The following is a 17,500-nucleotide window of genomic DNA, read 5'->3' on the forward strand; positions in this document are numbered from 1 at the left end:
GTAAACGAGAGGGAGCTGCGCCCGGCCTCGTAAGACGCCTCTTCTCCGGAGCGAGCGCCCCGACGCCGCTGGCCGCCGCCGCCGCCTTGCCGCTATCCCGCCGCGCGTTTGGGGAGGGAGGGCGACCCGTAGGACGGCCCGCCGACTACACGACCGTTTGGCAGAGCGAGTGCAAGGTTAGGCGAGCTGGGCGGTAACTCGGGTTAGTCTGGGGAGACTCGCGGTGGACAGGGTGGCGCGAATCCGGCCGGGCGGCCCCATCGATTAAGCATTGGTAGGGAGCCGAGGATGAGCCGTGCGAAGTGGCCTCGGAGGCGGTCCGTGGGGGACGACGGGGGGGGACGGGCGTCGGCCCTCCGGCCCGAGCAGAGAACGTTCGGTCACCCAAGCGGGAATCTGCGCCCCGGCCCGAGTCGGACTCGGTCGGTGCGGCCCGCTGAGGCCCTCAACTATTCCCGTACGCGGGGGTCGGGAGCTGCGGCGCTGCGCCGGCGACTTACCCGCGCGAGGCACGCACTGCGTGCGGCCAGGATGCGGAGTTGGATCGGCGCTGGTTGGGAACCCTCGGGGAACGAAGGCGGACGGCGGCCAGCCGGCGCCGACGAACCCGTCGGGGAGGGGGCTGGTGGCAGGCGCGATCGGCACTATTGCTGACTGCCGGGAGGGAAGCTGCGCCCCGGCCGAGTCAGACTCAGCCGTTGCGGCCCCCCCGAGCCCGCAGCGCGTAGCGCGGAAGCCATACGCCCCCCCGATGCGGAGCGACAGACGCCCCCGCGACCGCGGTTGGTCGGGAAGGCTTTTCGGATAGAGGTCGGACGGTGTGTGTGGACGGCTTCCCGTGGTGCCGCCGCTATCAAGCCGGAGGGTTTGAGAAACGACATTCGCGGAAGGACCGGCGCGGCCGGCGGACGCTCGCACGCGCGGCGCCCGACACTCAGCCGCTCGCTCGGCCTCCGTGGATCGTGGCTAGGTGGGATGGATGCCAAACCGGGTCGTCTCGGTCTCGCCGCAGTACGGTCGCGCCGGGGCCTGCGGGGCGGCGCGGGGAGCGCACGCTCACGCGGCGGCCGGGGCGCTAGAGTGCGACCCGCAGTGGGTAGGAACCGTCCACCCGACGTCGGACGAGCCGAGGCCGATGGAGGCCCTACCAAGGCGGGTCATGAGTGCCAGTCGGTCAGTTGGGTGAGGGGGTACTCGGAGGCCCGCCGGGAGCAGACGGGCGACCGGGGATGGGGGGCGTACGCGGGCGGGCGCCGGGAGAAGACGGCCCGTCCGGGGTCGAATCTCGGCCTGTGTTTTCGGAGCCGGCCGGGCATCACGCTCCCTCCTTGGATGGACAACATTCGTAGTTGACACTTTGTGTCATTTTATCCGAGCGGGCGGGCGCCTCGAGAGGCGGACCGTCCGGGGCGACTCTCGGCCTGTGTTTTCGGAGCCGGCCGGGCCTCACGCTCCCTCCTTGGATGGACAACATTCGTAGTTGACACTTTGTGTCATTTTATCCGAGCGGGCGGGCGCCGCGAGGCGGACCGTCCGGGGCGACTCTCGGCCTGTGTTTAAGGAGCCGGCCGGGCATCACGCTCCTTCCTTGGATGGACAACATTCGCAGTTGACACTTTGTGTCATTTTATCCGAGCAGACGGGCGCCGCGAGGCGGACCGTCCGGGGCGACTCTCGGCCTGTGTTTTCGGAGCCGGCCGGGCATCACGCTCCCTCCTTGGATGGACAACATTCGTAGTTGACACTTTGTGTCATTTTATCCGAGCGGGCGGGCGCCTCGAGAGGCGGACCGTCCGGGGCGACTCTCGGCCTGTGTTTTCGGAGCCGGCCGGGCCTCACGCTCCCTCCTTGGATGGACAACATTCGTAGTTGACACTTTGTGTCATTTTATCCGAGCGGGCGGGCGCCGCGAGGCGGACCGTCCGGGGCGACTCTCGGCCTGTGTTTAAGGAGCCGGCCGGGCATCACGCTCCTTCCTTGGATGGACAACATTCGCAGTTGACACTTTGTGTCATTTTATCCGAGCAGACGGGCGCCGCGAGGCGGACCGTCCGGGGCGACTCTCGGCCTGTGTTTTCGGAGCCGGCCGGGCATCACGCTCCCTCCTTGGATGGACAACATTCGTAGTTGACACTTTGTGTCATTTTATCCGAGCGGGCGGGCGCCTCGAGAGGCGGACCGTCCGGGGCGACTCTCGGCCTGTGTTTTCGGAGCCGGCCGGGCCTCACGCTCCCTCCTTGGATGGACAACATTCGTAGTTGACACTTTGTGTCATTTTATCCGAGCGGGCGGGCGCCGCGAGGCGGACCGTCCGGGGCGACTCTCGGCCTGTGTTTAAGGAGCCGGCCGGGCATCACGCTCCTTCCTTGGATGGACAACATTCGCAGTTGACACTTTGTGTCATTTTATCCGAGCAGACGGGCGCCGCGAGGCGGACCGTCCGGGGCGACTCTCGGCCTGTGTTTTCGGAGCCGGCCGGGCATCACGCTCCCTCCTTGGATGGACAACATTCGTAGTTGACACTTTGTGTCATTTTATCCGAGCGGGCGGGCGCCTCGAGAGGCGGACCGTCCGGGGCGACTCTCGGCCTGTGTTTTCGGAGCCGGCCGGGCCTCACGCTCCCTCCTTGGATGGACAACATTCGTAGTTGACACTTTGTGTCATTTTATCCGAGCGGGCGGGCGCCGCGAGGCGGACCGTCCGGGGCGACTCTCGGCCTGTGTTTAAGGAGCCGGCCGGGCATCACGCTCCTTCCTTGGATGGACAACATTCGCAGTTGACACTTTGTGTCATTTTATCCGAGCAGACGGGCGCCGCGAGGCGGACCGTCCGGGGCGACTCTCGGCCTGTGTTTTCGGAGCCGGCCGGGCATCACGCTCCCTCCTTGGATGGACAACATTCGTAGTTGACACTTTGTGTCATTTTATCCGAGCGGGCGGGCGCCTCGAGAGGCGGACCGTCCGGGGCGACTCTCGGCCTGTGTTTTCGGAGCCGGCCGGGCCTCACGCTCCCTCCTTGGATGGACAACATTCGTAGTTGACACTTTGTGTCATTTTATCCGAGCGGGCGGGCGCCGCGAGGCGGACCGTCCGGGGCGACTCTCGGCCTGTGTTTAAGGAGCCGGCCGGGCATCACGCTCCTTCCTTGGATGGACAACATTCGCAGTTGACACTTTGTGTCATTTTATCCGAGCAGACGGGCGCCGCGAGGCGGACCGTCCGGGGCGACTCTCGGCCTGTGTTTTCGGAGCCGGCCGGGCATCACGCTCCCTCCTTGGATGGACAACATTCGTAGTTGACACTTTGTGTCATTTTATCCGAGCAGACGGGCGCCGCGAGGCGACCGTCCGGGGCGACTCTCGGCCTGTGTTTAAGGAGCCGGCCGGGCATCACGCTCCTTCCTTGGATGGACAACATTCGTAGTTGACACTTTGTGTCATTTTATCCGAGCGGGCGGGCGCCGCGAGGCGGACCGTCCGGGGCGACTCTCGGCCTGTGTTTAAGGAGCCGGCCGGGCATCACGCTCCTTCCTTGGATGGACAACATTCGCAGTTGACACTTTGTGTCATTTTATCCGAGCAGACGGGCGCCGCGAGGCGGACCGTCCGGGGCGACTCTCGGCCTGTGTTTAAGGAGCCGGCCGGGCATCACGCTCCTTCCTTGGATGGACAACATTCGTAGTTGACACTTTGTGTCATTTTATCCGAGCGGGCGGGCGCCGCGAGGCGGACCGTCCGGGGCGACTCTCGGCCTGTGTTTAAGGAGCCGGCCGGGCATCACGCTCCTTCCTTGGATGGACAACATTCGCAGTTGACACTTTGTGTCATTTTGTTCGGCCTGTGTTTAAGGAGGCGGCCGTCCTCCACTCGGTCCGTGTTTAAGGAGCGACACTCGCGCTCCGGTTCGGCCTGTATTTAGGGAGGCGGCCGTCCTCCGCTTGGTCTGTGTTAAGGGCGACACTCGGTCCATGTTTGAGGAGCCTGGCCCTGACGCTCCTCTCCGGCCTGTGTTTAAGGAGGCGGCCGTCCTCCCCTTGGTCTGTGTTAAGGGCGACACTCGGTCCATGTTTGAGGAGCCTGGCCCTGACGCTCCTCTCCGGCCTGTGTTTAAGGAGGCGGCCGTCCTCCCCTTGGTCTGTGTTAAGGGCGACACTCGGTCCATGTTTGAGGAGCCTGGCCCTGACGCTCCTCTCCGGCCTGTGTTTAAGGAGGCGGCCGTCCTCCCCTTGGTCTGTGTTAAGGGCGACACTCGGTCCATGTTTGAGGAGCCTGGCCCTGACGCTCCTCTCCGGCCTGTGTTTAAGGAGGCGGCCGTCCTCCCCTTGGTCTGTGTTAAGGGCGACACTCGGTCCGTGTTTAAGGAGCGGCCCTCGCGCTCCGGTTCGGCCTGTATTTAGGGAGGCGGCCGTCCTCCGCTTGGTCTGTGTTAAGGGCGACACTCGGTCCGTGTTTAAGGAGCCGGCCCTGACGCTCCTTTTCGGCCTGTGTTTAAGGAGGCGGCCGTCCTCCACTTCCTTCCATGCACCACCACATTCGCAGTTGACACTTTGCCATTTTTTCAGAGAGGTGACACTTAGTCGTTTTTTCGAAAGTTGACACTTAGTCGTTTTTTCGAAAGTTGACACTTTGCCGTTTTTTCAGAGAGGTGACACTTAGCCGTTTTTTCGAAAGTTGACACTTAGCCGTTTTTTCGAAAGTTGACACTTAGCCGTTTTTTCGAAAGTTGACACTTAGTCACTTTTTCGCCACAGTGACACCTCCAGCGCGTGCCACGGCGCTTTTCAGGTCTTCTATCCGACCTTGTGCTGTCGAGGACGGCGTGTCCGACGCCGTGGGGAGACCAGCACCATCTCCTCCATACTCGTAAACGGGGTGCTTTGGAAAACGGGGGGAAAGTCGATGAGTACACTGACTACTGGGACCATTTCATTGTACTCTGGCGCACCTGAAGACCAAAAAAGGTACTGCACCTTAGCCCGGGTACCTCACCCCCTGGTACCTCGAGGAGAACTTAGAAAAATTTCGACAAATTTTTGGTGAGCTCCAGGGAGAGAGGCTGATTTTTCGCTTTTTGAGGCCGACCGCCGAACCGGCGCGGGGCGGACTCACAAGCCCCCCAGAGCCGTGGGCACTTAGTCGTTTTTTCAGAGAGGCGACACTTAGTCGTTTTTTCAGAGGCGACACTTAGTCGTTTTTTCGAAAGTTGACACTTAGCCGTTTTTTCGAAAGTCGACACTTAGCCGTTTTTTTGGAAAGTTGACACTTAGTCGTTTTTTCGAAAGTTGACACTTAGTCGTTTTTTCGCCACAATTGGCTCTGAGCTCCAGGGGGAGAGCCTGGTTTTGCCTTATTTCAGGCCGGCTGGGGAACCGGCGCGGGTCGGATGCACGAGCCCGGCAGAGCCGTGGGCACTTAGAAAATTTTCGCCGATTAAGCTGGGACCTCCAGGCGGAGACCGGCATTCCTCGTCCTCGGGGTTCGACCCAGGAACCGGCGCTGGGCAGACGCCGTAGCCACGCAGAGCCGTGGGCACTTAGAAAATATTCGCCAAGTTGGCTCTGAGCTCCAGGCGGAGAGGCTGGTTTTGCCTTATTTCAGGCCGGCTGGGGAACCGGCGCGGGTCGGATGCACGAGCCCGCAGAGCCGTGGGCACTTTGCCATTTTCTCAGAGTCGACACTTAGTCGTTTTTTCAGAGAGGCGACACTCTGTCGTTTTTTCGAAAGTTGACACTTTGCCGTTTTTTCAGAGAGGCGACACTTAGCCGTTTTTTCGAAAGTTGACACTTAGCCGTTTTTTCGAAAGTCGACACTTAGCCGTTTTTTCAGAGATGTGACACTTTGCCGTTTTTTCGAAAGTCGACACTTAGCCGTTTTTTCAGAGATGTGACACTTAGAAACTTTTTGCCAAGTTGGCTGTGAGCTCCAGGAGGAGACCGTTATTTTTCGTCATTCGAGGCCGACTGCGGAACCGGCGCTGGGCGGACGCCAAAGCTCGGCAGGGCCGTGGGCACTTAGAAACTTTTTGCCAAGTTGGCTGTGAGCTCCAGGAGGAGACCGTTATTTTTCGTCATTCGAGGCCGACTGCGGAACCGGCGCTGGGCGGACGCCAAAGCTCGGCAGGGCCGTGGGCACTTAGAAACTTTTTGCCAAGTTGGCTGTGAGCTCCAGGAGGAGACCGTTATTTTTCGTCATTCGAGGCCGACTGCGGAACCGGCGCTGGGCGGACGCCAAAGCTCGGCAGGGCCGTGGGCACTTAGAAACTTTTTGCCAAGTTGGCTGTGAGCTCCAGGAGGAGACCGTTATTTTTCGTCATTCGAGGCCGACTGCGGAACCGGCGCTGGGCGGACGCCAAAGCTCGGCAGGGCCGTGGGCACTTAGAAACTTTTTGCCAAGTTGGCTGTGAGCTCCAGGAGGAGACCGTTATTTTTCGTCATTCGAGGCCGACTGCGGAACCGGCGCTGGGCGGACGCCAAAGCTCGGCAGGGCCGTGGGCACTTAGAAACTTTTTGCCAAGTTGGCTGTGAGCTCCAGGAGGAGACCGTTATTTTTCGTCATTCGAGGCCGACTGCGGAACCGGCGCTGGGCGGACGCCAAAGCTCGGCAGGGCCGTGGGCACTTAGAAACTTTTTGCCAAGTTGGCTGTGAGCTCCAGGAGGAGACCGTTATTTTTCGTCATTCGAGGCCGACTGCGGAACCGGCGCTGGGCGGACGCCAAAGCTCGGCAGGGCCGTGGGCACTTAGAAACTTTTTGCCAAGTTGGCTGTGAGCTCCAGGAGGAGACCGTTATTTTTCGTCATTCGAGGCCGACTGCGGAACCGGCGCTGGGCGGACGCCAAAGCTCGGCAGGGCCGTGGGCACTTAGAAACTTTTTGCCAAGTTGGCTGTGAGCTCCAGGAGGAGACCGTTATTTTTCGTCATTCGAGGCCGACTGCGGAACCGGCGCTGGGCGGACGCCAAAGCTCGGCAGGGCCGTGGGCACTTAGAAACTTTTTGCCAAGTTGGCTGTGAGCTCCAGGAGGAGACCGTTATTTTTCGTCATTCTAGGCCGGCTGCAGAACCGGCGCGGGTCCGATGCACGAGCCCGCAGAGCCGTGGGCACTTTGCCACTTTTTCGCCACAATTGGCTGTGAGCTCCAGGAGGAGACCGTTATTTTTCGTCATTCTAGGCCGGTTGCAGAACCGGCGCGGCTCGGATGCACGAGCCCGCAGAGCCGTGGGCACTTAGAAAATTTTCAGAGAGGCGACACTTTGCCATTTTTTCAGAGAGGTGACACTTAGTCGTTTTTTCGAAAGTTGACACTTAGCCGTTTTTTCGAAAGTTGACACTTAGTCGTTTTTTCGAAAGTTGACACTTAGTCGTTTTTTCGCCAAAGTGCCCACCTCCAGCGCGTGCCACGGCGCTTTCCAGGTCTTCTATCCGACCTTGTGCTGTCGAGGACGGCGTGTCCGACGCCGTGGGGAGACCAGCACCATCTCCTCCATACTCGTAAACGAGGTGCTTTGGAAAACGGGGGGAAAGTCGATGAGTACACTGACTACTGGGACCATTTCATTGTACTCTGGCGCACCTGAAGACCAAAAAAGGTACTGCACCTTAGCCCGGGTACCTCACCCCCTGGTACCTCGAGGAGAACTTAGAAAAATTTCGACAAATTTTTGGTGAGCTCCAGGGAGAGAGGCTGATTTTTTGCTTTTTGAGGCCGACCGCCGAACCGGCGCGGGGCGGACTCACAAGCCCCGCAGAGCCGTGGGCACTTAGTCGTTTTTTCGAAAGTTGACACTTAGCCGTTTTTTCGAAAGTTGACACTTAGCCGTTTTTTCGAAAGTCGACACTTAGCCGTTTTTTCGAAAGTTGACACTTAGTCGTTTTTTCGCCGATTTTGCTGGGACCTCCAGGCGAGGACCGGCGTTTTTCGTCTTCCGGGTCCGACCCGGGAACCAGCGCCGAGCGGACACATTCGCTCGCTAGTGCCGTTGGCACTTAGAAAATTTTTCGTTTGTCATGAGCTCCGGGCGGAGACCGGCGTTTTTCGTCTTCCGGGTTCGACCCGGGAACCAGCGCCGAGCGGACACATTCGCTCGCTAGTGCCGTTGGCACTTAGAAAATTTTTCGTTTGTCATGAGCTCCGGGCGGAGACCGGCGTTTTTCGTCTTCCGGGTCCGACCCGGGAACCAGCGCCGAGCGGACACATTCGCTCGCTAGTGCCGTTGGCACTTAGAAAATTTTTCGTTTGTCATGAGCTCCGGGCGGAGACCGGCGTTTTTCGTCTTCCGGGTTCGACCCGGGAACCAGCGCCGAGCGGACACATTCGCTCGCTAGTGCCGTTGGCACTTAGAAAATTTTTCGTTTGTCATGAGCTCCGGGCGGAGACCGGCATTTTTCGTCATTCGAGGCCGACGGGGGAACCAGCCGGAGCGGACACGTTTGCTCGGAAGAGCCGTTGGCACTTAGAAAAAATTCCGTGTCTCGTGAGCTCCAGGGGGGACAGGCTGGTTTTATTCATCCGTAGCCGACATGGGAACCAGCGCGGAGCGGATTGGTGTTGCGCTGCCATATACCTCATCTCTCTCAGGAGTCCCCCCCTTATACGTGCCGATGGTGTTTTGGAAAACGGGGGGTAACTGGATGAGTACACTGACTAGGGGGACCAGTACACTAGCGAGTGGGACCAGTACACTGACTAGTGGGACCAACACACTATGAGCGCCTGGTACCTAAAATGGAAGTATAGAGGCCGAATTTCGGGCAAGATCACGCCGGGTTAGGCTTCCAGGACCTCGGCTAAGCAATTTTAACGGGTCGCCCGGTTCTTTTTTGATCCAGCCCGGTTCTTTTTTTATCCAGCCTGGTTCTTTTTACACTTCCAGCTGGAGCTCGGGAGCGGCTTTTTGCACAAGATCACGCCGTGTTAGGCTTCCAGGACCTCGGCTAAGCAATTTTAACGGGTCGCCCGGTTCTTTTTTGATCCAGCCCGGTTCTTTTTTTTATCCAGCCTGGTTCTTTTTACACTTCCAGCTGGAGCTCGGGAGCGGCTTTTTGCACAAGATCACGCCGTGTTAGGCTTCCAGGACCTCGGCTAAGCAATTTTAACGGGTCGCCCGGTTCTTTTTTGATCCAGCCCGGTTCTTTTTTTTATCCAGCCCGGTTCTTTTTACACTTCCAGCTGGAGCTCGGGAGCGGCTTTTTGCACAAGATCACGCCGTGTTAGGCTTCCAGGACCTCGGCTAAGCAATTTTAACGGGTCGCCCGGTTCTTTTTTTTATCCAGCCCGGTTCTTTTTTTATCCAGCCCGGTTCTTTTTACACTTCCAGCTGAAGCTCGGGAGCGGCTTTTTGCACAAGAACACGCCGTGTTAGGCTTCCAGGACCTCGGCTAAGCAATTTTAACGGGTCGCCCGGTTCTTTTTTGATCCAGCCCGGTTCTTTTTTTTATCCAGCCCGGTTCTTTTTACACTTCCAGCTGGAGCTTGGGAGCGGCTTTTTGCACAAGATCACGCCGGGTTAGGCTTCCAGGACCTCGGCTAAGCAATTTTAACGGGTCGCCCGGTTCTTTTTTGATCCAGCCCGGTTCTTTTTTTTATCCAGCCTGGTTCTTTTTACACTTCCAGCTGGAGCTCGGGAGCGGCTTTTTGCACAAGATCACGCCGTGTTAGGCTTCCAGGACCTCGGCTAAGCAATTTTAACGGGTCGCCCGGTTCTTTTTTTTATCCAGCCCGGTTCTTTTTTTATCCAGCCCGGTTCTTTTTACACTTCCAGCTGAAGCTCGGGAGCGGCTTTTTGCACAAGAACACGCCGTGTTAGGCTTCCAGGACCTCGGCTAAGCAATTTTAACGGGTCGCCCGGTTCTTTTTTGATCCAGCCCGGTTCTTTTTTTTATCCAGCCCGGTTCTTTTTACACTTCCAGCTGGAGCTTGGGAGCGGCTTTTTGCACAAGATCACGCCGGGTTAGGCTTCCAGGACCTCGGCTAAGCAATTTTAACGGGTCGCCCGGTTCTTTTTTGATCCAGCCCGGTTCTTTTTTTTATCCAGCCTGGTTCTTTTTACACTTCCAGCTGGAGCTCGGGAGCGGCTATTTGCACAAGATCACGCCGGGTTAGGCTTCCAGGACCTCGGCTAAGCAATTTTAACGGGTCGCCTGGTTCTTTTTTGATCCAGCCCGGTTCTTTTTTTATCCAGCCCGGTTCTTTTTACACTTCCAGCTGGAGCTCGGGAGCGGCTTTTTGCACAAGATCACGCCGTGTTAGGCTTCCAGGACCTCGGCTAAGCAATTTTAACGGGTCGCCCGGTTCTTTTTTTGATCCAGCCCGGTTCTTTTTTTATCCAGCCCGGTTCTTTTTACACTTCCAGCTGGAGCTCGGCAGCGGCTTTTTGCACAAGATCACGCCGTGTTAGGCTTCCAGGACCTCGGCTAAGCAATTTTAACGGGTCGCCCGGTTCTTTTTTTGATCCAGCCCGGTTCTTTTTTTTATCCAGCCCGGTTCTTTTTACACTTCCAGCTGGAGCTCGGGAGCGGCTTTTTGCACAAGATCACGCCGTGTTAGGCTTCCAGGACCTCGGCTCAGCAATTTTAACGGGTCGCCCGGTTCTTTTTTGATCCAGCCCGGTTCTTTTTTTTATCCAGCCTGGTTCTTTTTACACTTCCAGCTGGAGCTCGGGAGCGGCTTTTTGCACAACAACACGCCGTGTTAGGCTTCCAGGACCTCGGCTAAGCAATTTTAACGGGTCGCCCGGTTCTTTTTTGATCCAGCCCGGTTCTTTTTTTTATCCAGCCTGGTTCTTTTTACACTTCCAGCTGGAGCTCGGGAGCGGCTTTTTGCACAAGAACACGCCGTGTTAGGCTTCCAGGACCTCGGCTAAGCAATTTTAACGGGTCGCCCGGTTCTTTTTTTGATCCAGCCCGGTTCTTTTTTTATCCAGCCTGGTTCTTTTTACACTTCCAGCTGGAGCTCGGGAGCGGCTTTTTGCACAAGATCACGCCGGGTTAGGCTTCCAGAGCCCCGGCTAAGCAATTTTACCGGGCCGCCCGGTTCTTTTTTTGAACCAGCCCGGTTCTTTTTACACTTCCAGCTGGAGCTCAGCAGCGGCTTTTTGCACAAGATCACGCCGGGTTAGGGTTCCAGGACCTCGGCTAAGCAATTTTAACGGGCCGCCCGGTTCTTTTTTTGATCCAGCCCGGTTCTTTTTACACTTCCAGCTGGAGCTCAGCAGCGGCTTTTTGCACAAGATCACGCCGGGTTAGGCTTCCAGGACCTCGGCTAAGCACTTCTAACGGGCCCTGGTCCACCCCTGCCAGCGCATTTCAAAACTTGGCATTAATTTCGACCTAAGAGACGAAGTCTGATTTTTTTCTACCACTTGGGCGGCCTTTTTGCACCCAGAACACCCGCACCGGCACCATAAATTCGAAGGGTGCCGAGTGCGTCGGCGCAGATTCTGCGACGGAGTGACACTTCCCTCTTGTGGACATTCGGCGGTAGGTGAAATGCGCACTCGGTCTTCTCTTTTCTTTTCCTTCCAGTGAAACTTTGGCAACATTCTGCGAGCTGCTGGCTTCCAGAACCTCGGCCAAGCAGGTGGAGGATTTTTTTCCACTTCCAGCTGGAGGTGAGGAGGGACTTTTTGGGCAAGATCACGCCGACTTAGCAAGCAAGGTGGAAGTGCCAGCATGCAGTGGCTGGAAGTGTGGATGTGGAGCTCCAGCACCCTCCCTGCCTATGGAAGTGTGGAGCTCCAGCACCCTCCCTGCCTATGGAAGTGTGGAGCTCCAGCACCCTCCCTGCCTATGGAAGTGTGGAGCTCCAGCACCCTCCCTGCCTATGGAAGTGTGGAGCTCCAGCACCCTCCCTGCCTATGGAAGTGTGGAGCTCCAGCACCCTCCCTGCCTATGGAAGTGTGGAGCTCCAGCACCCTCCCTGCCTATGGAAGTGTGGAGCTCCAGCACCCTCCCTGCCTATGGAAGTGTGGAGCTCCAGCACCCTCCCTGCCTATGGAAGTGTGGAGCTCCAGCACCCTCCCTGCCTATGGAAGTGTGGAGCTCCAGCACCCTCCCTGCCTATGGAAGTGTGGAGCTCCAGCACCCTCCCTGCCTATGGAAGTGTGGAGCTCCAGCACCCTCCCTGCCTATGGAAGTGTGGAGCTCCAGCACCCTCCCTGCCTATGGAAGTGTGGAGCTCCAGCACCCTCCCTGCCTATGGAAGTGTGGAGCTCCAGCACCCTCCCTGCCTATGGAAGTGTGGAGCTCCAGCACCCTCCCTGCCTATGGAAGTGTGGAGCTCCAGCACCCTCCCTGCCTATGGAAGTGTGGAGCTCCAGCACCCTCCCTGCCTATGGAAGTGTGGAGCTCCAGCACCCTCCCTGCCTATGGAAGTGTGGAGCTCCAGCACCCTCCCTGCCTATGGAAGTGTGGAGCTCCAGCACCCTCCCTGCCTATGGAAGTGTGGAGCTCCAGCACCCTCCCTGCCTATGGAAGTGTGGAGCTCCAGCACCCTCCCTGCCTATGGAAGTGTGGAGCTCCAGCACCCTCCCTGCCTATGGAAGTGTGGAGCTCCAGCACCCTCCCTGCCTATGGAAGTGTGGAGCTCCAGCACCCTCCCTGCCTATGGAAGTGTGGAGCTCCAGCACCCTCCCTGCCTATGGAAGTGTGGAGCTCCAGCACCCTCCCTGCCTATGGAAGTGTGGAGCTCCAGCACCCTCCCTGCCTATGGAAGTGTGGAGCTCCAGCACCCTCCCTGCCTATGGAAGTGTGGAGCTCCAGCACCCTCCCTGCCTATGGAAGTGTGGAGCTCCAGCACCCTCCCTGCCTATGGAAGTGTGGAGCTCCAGCACCCTCCCTGCCTATGGAAGTGTGGAGCTCCAGCACCCTCCCTGCCTATGGAAGTGTGGAGCTCCAGCACCCTCCCTGCCTATGGAAGTGTGGAGCTCCAGCACCCTCCCTGCCTATGGAAGTGTGGAGCTCCAGCACCCTCCCTGCCTATGGAAGTGTGGAGCTCCAGCACCCTCCCTGCCTATGGAAGTGTGGAGCTCCAGCACCCTCCCTGCCTATGGAAGTGTGGAGCTCCAGCACCCTCCCTGCCTATGGAAGTGTGGAGCTCCAGCACCCTCCCTGCCTATGGAAGTGTGGAGCTCCAGCACCCTCCCTGCCTATGGAAGTGTGGAGCTCCAGCACCCTCCCTGCCTATGGAAGTGTGGAGCTCCAGCACCCTCCCTGCCTATGGAAGTGTGGAGCTCCAGCACCCTCCCTGCCTATGGAAGTGTGGAGCTCCAGCACCCTCCCTGCCTATGGAAGTGTGGAGCTCCAGCACCCTCCCTGCCTATGGAAGTGTGGAGCTCCAGCACCCTCCCTGCCTATGGAAGTGTGGAGCTCCAGCACCCTCCCTGCCTATGGAAGTGTGGAGCTCCAGCACCCTCCCTGCCTATGGAAGTGTGGAGCTCCAGCACCCTCCCTGCCTATGGAAGTGTGGAGCTCCAGCACCCTCCCTGCCTATGGAAGTGTGGAGCTCCAGCACCCTCCCTGCCTATGGAAGTGTGGAGCTCCAGCACCCTCCCTGCCTATGGAAGTGTGGAGCTCCAGCACCCTCCCTGCCTATGGAAGTGTGGAGCTCCAGCACCCTCCCTGCCTATGGAAGTGTGGAGCTCCAGCACCCTCCCTGCCTATGGAAGTGTGGAGCTCCAGCACCCTCCCTGCCTATGGAAGTGTGGAGCTCCAGCACCCTCCCTGCCTATGGAAGTGTGGAGCTCCAGCACCCTCCCTGCCTATGGAAGTGTGGAGCTCCAGCACCCTCCCTGCCTATGGAAGTGTGGAGCTCCAGCACCCTCCCTGCCTATGGAAGTGTGGAGCTCCAGCACCCTCCCTGCCTATGGAAGTGTGGAGCTCCAGCACCCTCCCTGCCTATGGAAGTGTGGAGCTCCAGCACCCTCCCTGCCTATGGAAGTGTGGAGCTCCAGCACCCTCCCTGCCTATGGAAGTGTGGAGCTCCAGCACCCTCCCTGCCTATGGAAGTGTGGAGCTCCAGCACCCTCCCTGCCTATGGAAGTGTGGAGCTCCAGCACCCTCCCTGCCTATGGAAGTGTGGAGCTCCAGCACCCTCCCTGCCTATGGAAGTGTGGAGCTCCAGCACCCTCCCTGCCTATGGAAGTGTGGAGCTCCAGCACCCTCCCTGCCTATGGAAGTGTGGAGCTCCAGCACCCTCCCTGCCTATGGAAGTGTGGAGCTCCAGCACCCTCCCTGCCTATGGAAGTGTGGAGCTCCAGCACCCTCCCTGCCTATGGAAGTGTGGAGCTCCAGCACCCTCCCTGCCTATGGAAGTGTGGAGCTCCAGCACCCTCCCTGCCTATGGAAGTGTGGAGCTCCAGCACCCTCCCTGCCTATGGAAGTGTGGAGCTCCAGCACCCTCCGTGCCTATGGAAGAGCCACCTCCGCGGGCATGCTGCTCAACCACGCCGGCCCAGAGTTCCAGCCGCTCGGCTACACTCTCTCACAAGCCCCGCCTGGAGCTCCCCAGCCCGCCCCTGGTACCTCAACTACCGAGGCCAGCCGCTCGACCAGGCCGGCCCAGAGTTCCAGCCGCTCGGCTTCACTCTCTCACAAGCCCCGCCTGGAGCTCCCCAGCCCGCCCCTGGTACCTCAACTACCGAGGCCAGCCGCTCGACCACGCCGGCGCAGAGTTCCAGCCGCTCGGATAAGCTCTGCCACTCTCCCGCTAAGCAGCCACCGGTAACGGGGAAATGTCGCCGCCTTGTGGACACGCCCTTGTAAATGAATGGGCTTTCGCACTTAGTGCAATTTTCGCCAGCTCCGTGGCTGCAAGTATGGAGCTCTGGAGCTATGGAGCTATGGAGCCACCAGCCAGCACCCTCCGTGGCTCAACCACGCCGGCCCAGAGTTCCAGCCGCTCGGCTTCACTCTCTCACAAGCCCCGCCTGGAGCTCCCCAGCCCGCCCCTGGTACCTCAACTACCGAGGCCAGCCGCTCGACCAGGCCGGCCGAGAGTTCCAGCCGCTCGGCTTCACTCTCTCACAAGACCCGCCTGGAGCTCCCTGCCCCACCCCTGGTACCTCAACTACCGAGGCCAGCCGCTCGACCACGCCGGCGCAGAGTTCCAGCCGCTCGGATAAGCTCTGTCACTCACCCGCCGCGCAGCCACCGGTAACGGGGAAATGTCGCCGCCTGGCGGACACGCCGTTGTAAATGAATGGGCTTTCGCACTTAGTGCAATTTTCGCCAACTCTCTGACTGGAGCTATGGAAGTATGGAGCTATGGAGCCACCAGCCACCCAGGCTGGAGCTATGGAGCCATGGAGCTCTGGTGCTATGGAGCTCTGGAGGTATGGAGCTATGGAGCTATGGAGCTATGGAGCTATGGAGCCCTGGAGCTCTGGAGGTATGGAGCTATGGTGCTATGGAGCTCTGAAGCCATGGAGCTCTGGTGCTATGGAGCTCTGGAGCTCTGGAGGTATGGAGCTCTGGAGGTATGGAGCTATGGAGCCCTGGAGCCCTGGAGCTATGGAGCCCTGGAGCTATGGAGCCCTGGAGCCCTGGAGCTATGGAGCCCTGGAGCTATGGAGCTATGGAGCCCTGGAGCTATGGAGCTCTGGTGCTATGGAGCTATGGAGCTCTGGTGCTATGGAGCTATGGAGCTCTGGTGCTATGGAGCTATGGAGCTCTGGTGCTATGGAGCTATGGAGCTCTGGTGCTATGGAGCTATGGAGCTCTGGTGCTATGGAGCTATGGAGCTCTGGTGCTATGGAGCTATGGAGCTATGGAGCTCTGGAAGTATGGAGCTCTGGTGCTATGGAGCTATGGAGCTCTGGTGCTATGGAGCTATGGAGCTCTGGTGCTATGGAGCTATGGAGCTCTGGTGCTATGGAGCTATGGAGCTCTGGTGCTATGGAGCTATGGAGCTATGGAGCCACCAGCCAGCACCCTCCGTGGCTGGATCAATGGAAGTGTTTTAGGTACCAGGCAGCCAAAGGGCCGAGGCCTCACGCTCGACCACGCCGGCGCAGAGTTCCAGCCGCTCGGATAAGCTCTGTCACTCACCCGCCGCGCAGCCACCGGTAAAGGGGAAATGTCGCCGCCTTGTGGACACGCCGTTGTAAATGAATGGGCTTTCGCACTTAGTGCAATTTTAGCCAACTCTCTGACTGGAGCTATGGAAGTATGGAGCTATGGAGCCACCAGCCACCCAGGCTGGAGCTATGGAGCTATGGAGCTCTGGTGCTATGGAGCTATGGAGCTCTGGTGCTATGGAGCTCTGGAGCTCTGGTGCTATGGAGCTATGGAGCTATGGAGCTCTGGAAGTATGGAGCTCTGGTGCTATGGAGCTATGGAGCTCTGGTGCTATGGAGCTATGGAGCTCTGGTGCTATGGAGCTATGGAGCTCTGGTGCTATGGAGCTATGGAGCTCTGGTGCTATGGAGCTATGGAGCTATGGAGCTCTGGAAGTATGGAGCTCTGGTGCTATGGAGCTATGGAGCTCTGGTGCTATGGAGCTCTGGAGCTCTGGTGCTATGGAGCTATGGAGCTATGGAGCTCTGGAAGTATGGAGCTCTGGTGCTATGGAGCTATGGAGCTCTGGTGCTATGGAGCTATGGAGCTCTGGTGCTATGGAGCTATGGAGCTCTGGTGCTATGGAGCTATGGAGCTCTGGTGCTATGGAGCTATGGAGCTCTGGTGCTATGGAGCTATGGAGCTCTGGAGGTATGGAGCTCTGGAAGTATGGAGCCACCAGCCAGCACCCTCCGTGGCTGGATCAATGGAAGTGGTTTAGGTACCAGGCAGCCAAAGGGCCGAGGCCTCACGCTCGACCACGCCGGCGCAGAGTTCCAGCCGCTCGGATAAGCTCTGTCACTCACCCGCCGCGCAGCCACCGGTAACGGGGAAATGTCGCCGCCTGGCGGACACGCCCTTGTAAATGAATGGGCTTTCGCACTTAGTGCAATTTTCGCCAACTCTCTGACTGGAGCTATGGAAGTATGGAGCTATGGAGCCACCAGCCACCCAGGCTGGAGCTATGGAGCCATGGAGCTCTGGTGCTATGGAGCTCTGGAGGTATGGAGCTATGGAGCTATGGAGCTATGGAGCTATGGAGCCCTGGAGCTCTGGAGGTATGGAGCTATGGTGCTATGGAGCTCTGAAGCCATGGAGCTCTGGTGCTATGGAGCTCTGGAGCTCTGGAGGTATGGAGCTCTGGAGGTATGGAGCTCTGGAGGTATGGAGCTATGGAGCTATGGAGCTCTGGAGCTCTGGAGCTATGGAGCTATGGAAGTAGGGAGCTATGGAGCTATGGATGTATGGAGCTATGGAGCCACCAGCCAGCCAGGCTGGAGCTATGGAAGTATGGAGCCATGGAGCTCCGGAGCTATGGAAGTATGGAGCTATGGAGCTCTGGTGCTATGGAGCTATGGAGCTCTGGTGCTATGGAGCTATGGAGCTCTGGTGCTATGGAGCTATGGAGCTCTGGTGCTATGGAGCTATGGAGCTCTGGTGCTATGGAGCTATGG

Source organism: Syngnathus leptorhynchus, unplaced genomic scaffold (assembly GCF_054491065.1).
Source record: "Syngnathus leptorhynchus isolate UIUO unplaced genomic scaffold, UIUO_Slep HiC_scaffold_60, whole genome shotgun sequence".
Lineage (NCBI taxonomy): Eukaryota > Metazoa > Chordata > Actinopteri > Syngnathiformes > Syngnathidae > Syngnathus > Syngnathus leptorhynchus.